This window comes from Lactuca sativa, chromosome 2, assembly GCF_002870075.4.
Source record: "Lactuca sativa cultivar Salinas chromosome 2, Lsat_Salinas_v11, whole genome shotgun sequence".
NCBI classification, from domain to species: domain Eukaryota; kingdom Viridiplantae; phylum Streptophyta; class Magnoliopsida; order Asterales; family Asteraceae; genus Lactuca; species Lactuca sativa.
This window is the reverse complement of record NC_056624.2, coordinates 14,536,982-14,543,487: the sequence shown is the minus strand read 5'-3', so window position 1 is coordinate 14,543,487 and position 6,506 is coordinate 14,536,982. Positions and strand designations below refer to the sequence as shown.

General features: G+C 33.9%; 1 non-coding gene and 2 pseudogenes across 1 annotated transcript; all 3 read right to left on the bottom strand.

Annotated features, from left to right (window-relative positions):
* Positions 1-214: 214 nt before the first annotated feature.
* On the bottom strand, positions 215-813 carry LOC122196666 (30S ribosomal protein S4, chloroplastic-like; annotated as a pseudogene).
* A 342-nt stretch (positions 814-1,155) lies between these two features.
* On the bottom strand, positions 1,156-1,228 carry TRNAT-UGU (transfer RNA threonine (anticodon UGU)). The gene has a single exon. It is a non-coding gene; the product is annotated as a tRNA-Ile (tRNA).
* Positions 1,229-3,352: 2,124 nt separating this feature from the next.
* On the bottom strand, positions 3,353-3,991 carry LOC122196437 (NAD(P)H-quinone oxidoreductase subunit J, chloroplastic-like; annotated as a pseudogene).
* Between the last annotated feature and the right edge of the window lie 2,515 nt (positions 3,992-6,506).

Genomic DNA, 6,506 nt, shown 5'->3' with positions numbered 1-6,506 from the left:
GTATAGAAAATATTATGCAAAGAAAAGAGTAGAGTAGACAAGGAATGGAAATCTCCCTCTTGGTCTATGACACCTAAATGGAAGAAAAATCCGGATCAAACCCTTAGTTATCTTAACCTTAGGTTAATTTACTTCGCCGAAAGGGAGCAAAATGGGTCGAACCCTTGTTCTTCCTTATTCTTATTAGAGTTGATTTTATTTTTGTTAGGTAAGTCTAACGAGAATAATATTCTACAACTAGCAATTCATTTATTTTCAAACCGACCCATTTACTATCTATTATTTGATTGAATAATCCTTTATATTGGAATGGTTGAAGGGTTAAATGGTTTGGCAATTCCTCATGGGGGGATGAATCGAGAGAATTTTGAATTAGAACTTTAGATTTTTGTTCATCCCTCGCTGCAATAGTATCTCGGGGTTTGCAGCAATAACTTGGTATATCTATTATACGACCATTAACTAAAATATGTCTATGGTTAACTAATTGGCGAGCTCTCAGAATAGTCGGAGCCATACCCAAGCAAAAAAGAATGTTATCAAGGCGCATTTCAAGTAACTGAAGTAAAACAACTTGACCTGTTGACCCTTTTGCCTTTCCGGCGATAAGAACGTATTTAAGTAATCGTCGTTCTGTAAGACCATAATGAAAATGCAATTTTTGTTTTTCTTCTAGTCGAATTTGATATAGGTATTTTTTTTCCCGGAACGCGATTGATTTCTAAGATCACTTCCAGCTCTGGGCCTTTTATTAGTTAGCCCTGCACCCAAGCGGCGTATTTTTTTGAAACGAGGACATCGGTAGCGCGTCATAAAGACTCATTCTTCTTATTTATATTTAATTATTAATTCTTATTGATGAAATTTCATTCTACAGAATAAACCTAAACTAAAAATGAACTAAATTCTAAATAAAGCGAAATTTAGTTAGTTATTCTATTAAAGAATAATGAGATGAGTTGGATAAATATCCAGATTTTTATATTCTATATATAGAAAAAGAAAAGGATTCTTTTCGTTAGATAGTTGTAAATTCCTATCACATAATAAATCAAGAGCTTTCGCCAAAAGAGGAAAACATTTTTTTTCAATATTCTTTGATTTCAAAGATGCATTATCAATCATGTAAAACATAGAATAAAATAAATAGAGAAAAGCCGACTATCGGAATCGAACCGATGACCATCACATTATAAATGTGATGCTCTAACCTCTGAGCTAAGCAGGCTCACATAACATAAATTCTACATGTATAAGAATTCAATAAACTATTAGAATCTTTGCTATTCACTATTATACTATTTTAATTCTTAGCTATTCATATTCGCTATTCATAATGAATATTAATATACTAAAGAATAGAATATAGAATTCCAAATAACTGTTAAATATCATAGAAGATAACGATTAATCTAGCGATATAGACTTTCCATTTTTTTTATCACAATTAAATATTCTTTTTTTTTTAATATGAAAAGAATCGACCGTTCAAGTATTTGAAATTTCATGGGTAAATGAGTGGAAGAGAGGCAGATGTATAGCGTATGTATCCACCTATATTGAATTGCCGGTACAGAAATGATAAAATCGTTTTTGATTGGACCGAATATAAGCCTCCTATAGATATAAAAGATGAAAGAAGATAGACAAGAAATCAAAGACAAAGAGGAGAAAACACTTTTTCGAGACAGTAATCGGCATCTATCTAATGAATTCAACGGTTCCGTTATAAATGAAAGAAAAAGGGGAACGAGATCACAATGAGATTTACATCTCAAAAAGGGGGATATGGCGAAATCGGTAGACGCTACGGAATTAATTGGATTGATCCTTGGTATGGAAACTTACTAAGTGATAACTTTCAAATTCAGAGAAACCTTGGAATTAATAAAAATGGGCAATCCTGAGCCAAATCATGTTTTCCGAAAACAAACAAAGGTTTAGAAAGCGAAAATCAAAAAGGATAGGTGCAGAGACTCGATGGAAGCTGTTCTAATGAATAGAGTTGATTGTCTTACGTTAGTAGAGGAATCCTTCTATCAAAACTTCAGAAAAGATGAAGGATAAACTTGTATACATACTAGAGAATAATTGTTGTCAATTGATTGCATATTGAAGAAAGAATCGAATATTCATTGATCAAACCATTCACTCCATAATCTGATAGATCTTTTGAAGAACTGATTAATCGGACGAGAATAAAGATAGAGTCCCGTTCTACATGTCAATATTGGCAACGATGAAATTTATAGTAAGAGGAAAATCCATCGATTTCAAAAATTGTGAGGGTTCAAGTCCCTCTATCCCCAAAAAGACCATTTGGCTCCCTAATTCTTTATCGTATCCTTTTATTCTTTATCCCTTTTTCGTTAGCGGTTCAAAACTCCTTATCTTTCTCATTCACTACTCTGTATGCAATGAGAGTAAAATCACATGTGATATATATGATACATGTACAAATGAACATCTTTGAGTAAGGAGTCCCCATTTGACTGATTCACGATCGATATTTTTATTCATACCAAAACTTACAAAGTTGTTATTTTAACAAATTATAGTCTCGAGATGAGGCTTTGTAATACCCTTTCAATTGATATAGACCCAAGTTGTCTAGTAAAATGAAAATGAGTATGAGACATGAGGAATAGTTAGGATAGCTCAGTTGGTAGTTGGTAGAGCAAAGGACTGAAAATCCTTGTGTCACCGGTTCAAATCTAGTTCCTGACACATGATTAATTTGTATGAATCTCTATTCTACCAATTAATTGATATGAATACATATTCAGTAAGAGTATAGATAATAATGCATATTCTCCTTCTCGTTATTTAGAACCCCATCTATTTGATTTTTATAGAGGGGGTAAAGAGTTTATTATACAAAGTATGTAAAAAAGGGAGATTCTATTTTCTCTTCTTTTTTTATTTCTTTTCTGGATCAAAAAGAAAAGAATGTGAATACTTCATACACATATGCATATTCGAAGGTTAAGGTTGAAAGATTCAATAGAGTGAAGGATGCGAATAAATAAGATTCAATTTTGTATTTTCTTTTCCATTTTTGATTTACTCATACATTACATGACTTTATAGATTCCCCTTAAGTGATGTGTGCAATCCAAAGTTGATGCTGCATATTTCGTTTGGTTCCTCCTATCGACTTGGTTCATCCAAAATAAATATTTTACAAATTTGAGAATCCCGATTAATTCTTAATTTTATTTTATTGTATTTTTTATTCTATACATAATAAAAATACAAACCATAAACGAGACTTCAATTACTCACTCTATTTAATCTAGAATCGAACCTGGAATCTATAGAATTGTATAATTGAAGATTCGTTTTTTATCATTCAATGAGCATCTTGTATTTCATTAAATTTTGGGAGCAATATAATCCTTACGTGAAGGCTATCCTATCCAACTTTCAGGCATTAATATGCGTTTCAAACGGGGATGATTATCATAAGAGATTCCCAGCATATCATAGGATTCCCATTCTTGAAAATCCACACTTTTCAAACCCAAAAAACAGACGGAATTTTAGGATCCCTCCTCGGGGAAAATACTTTTATGCATACCTCTTCTAGTTGATCCGCACCATACTCTATTCTAGTAAGATGATACACACTAGCTAATAGTCCGCCTGGTGCTACATCATAGGCACATTGGGAGCGGAGATAATTTTAACCATATACATATAAAATGACAACAATGGAATGCCAATCCCCCGGTTTGATTTATAAAGTCTCTATTCCTTCGTAATCAAAGCCCAAAGATCTATGAATTAGCCCATGCTTAACTAGCCAAGCAGACAAATGACCCTGCATCTTTTTTTTATCTCTCCCGCATTTTTTATAAGTATTTCACATTTACGATGAAATTTATGAAGATTGAGCCGCGACTTTTTATTCTGTGCAAAGGAATCCTGTCTAATTTACTAATTCGGGGGAAGATACTGAACTTTTGTATTTGAAAAATGTTTCAGGAGGAATCTCTCTGGTAGATGTTGGTTGATAAAGGAATCCTTGATCATAATTTCTAGTATGAATACTATGCCCAACCTGAAACTTGTGATTGGTATTAAAACAACGATTCTCTCGCTGAGACATAGTTCTATCTGGATAGATTTCTCGAGATATTTTCTTATGAAGTTTTGTTATAGCATCTATAATTGCTTCTGGTTTAGGTTGACAACCCGACAAATATACATCCACAGGAATTAGGTTATCGACTCCACGAATAGTACTATAAGAATTGGTACTGAACATCCCCTGTAATTACACATGCTCCCATAACAATAACATATTTTGGTTCAGGCATTTGCTCGTATAATCTCACTAAGGAAGGGGCCATTTTCATTGTTACTGTTCCGGCTGTTAAAATAAGGTCCGCTTGTCTAGGACTCGACCTTGGTACTAGTCCATAACGATCAAAGTCGAATCGTGAGCCTATTAGTGAAGCAAATTCAATGAAGCAACAACCGGTACCATAGAGAAGCGGCCATAAACTAGAGAGTCTTGACCAATTTGAAAGATCATTTAGTGTAGTTGAAATAACTGAATTTTGGGTTGTTCGATCAAATAACGGAAATTCAATGAAATTCATAACTATCTCAATTTTTTCCTTTTTTATTTTTATTGTCTGAATATTCAGGAGCTAAGACCATTCCAATGCCCCCTTTCGCCATGCATAAACTAAACCAACAATTAAGATAAGCACGAAAATTAAAGCTTCTATAAATATAGTGTTGGTGATTTTAGTGGCACCATGTCATTTTAAGTAACTGGAACTAAAATGTGAGCTAAGGGGCTTCATGATTTGTACTCTAATACATGTACGGGGTTGTGCAGAGTGCACACATGTATAAGATCGAGTCAGAAGCCGGTTTGACGACTAGTTGGGGGTCCGGGGGCAGTGCCCCCGGGTCCGGGGTTTCCAAAGGGGCAGCGCCCCTTTGGCAGGGTCTAGGGGCAGCGCCCCTAGCGGGGTCCAAGGGGGCAGAGCCCCTGGATGGGACCCCAAAACCTCATCGAATTTTGCATGTGGGAACATAATGAAAAACTCAATTTCTTGAGGGTGATTATGGTAAAACTAACGAAACTCGTTAGTTTTTTGGTAACCCTAATCCGGATTAATATTACTTACATCCAAAGCAACTAATGACGGCCCAACCCTAATGAAACCCTAATCGTGTTTAGTTTATAAACAACTTTTCATTTCCAGAAGGGAGACGTTCTTTAGCTCTCGTTTTTCATCACACATTCACAGAACCCTTTAGCATATTAGCTTACGTTTTCTGTGCCTAGAAACGTAAGTGTCCGTTTGGATTATCCTAGGCTGAATTTCTTGTAACCCAAGCATAGGGTAGAAATATTAGTTCGGAAAGTGATATTTCTAAATTGTAACCAAGCGTCGCCTATTGGTTCTATACCCGATTCATAACTAGAAAGTTTCTCCGATCATTTGCTAATCGGATCTAAAAATCCCGAAATGAAAAATACCAAAATAGGAATAAGACTTGATATGATTAGAAATGCCCAAAAAAATATCATATTCATAAAGCAGAAACATAGATGCACTCCTATGAACGTGGGAAATATACCGGATTAGTCAATTCGACTTGAATTTTTTAAGTCATTCATAACTGTTTAGTTAAAGTAAGAATTGCTTTCGATCGAACCATTTAGTGGGTTGGGCGTGTTTCGTTTCAAGATTCATAGATTATAATCCTATTTTTATTACATATCTTTAGATATCTTTTGATTTTTTTAGTTATAGTTAAAACTAACTATTGCTCTTATCCAAATTCTCTTATTTTCATATCAATCTTACCGAGTATTCTCTCTAAAGAAAAAGGATTCTAAATATAATTCTCATTTTTTTTATGAATATGTCCATCTGTCACTTTTTATTAGTGGTTTATAATAGAACAAGTAGTCAGATGTAAGAGAATGTCTAGGAATCTTCATCTCAAGATTTAGAATATATGGGTCTTATTATATTCCTTTTATTAGAATCCAATCCTTATGGAGGATTTTCTATTCATTGAATATCGAAAGAGAAGACTAGGTCTAATTAAGGTATACGAAGAAAAGTCTATTTTACGTTTTAGCAAAGATATTCGCTTTTCAAACTTTTTATTGTGCACAAATAGCACGCATTACCGACCTAAATTACTATTAGATTTGATTTGGGTTGGGTTAGGTTGGAGTTTTTAACTAGACTCGTGTCATGGTACAAAATCCCATAGAATTGGGTATACCAAACGAAGGGTACTATAATTAACTCGTTGATTTCGGATAGGAAAATATGAAAATTGCAGATGAATTTTCCTACGAAGAGTACTGAACAAAAGTTGGTTTGTTTATCCAAACTAGAAAAAGATCGATTGGGTCCATTGAAATGAAATTTGTTTTTGCTTTTAGTTTGATATTCTACTTTAAACAATCCCCTTGAATGGGCTTATAGTAATGATTGTCTTTAGATGAAGCAATCACTCAGTTA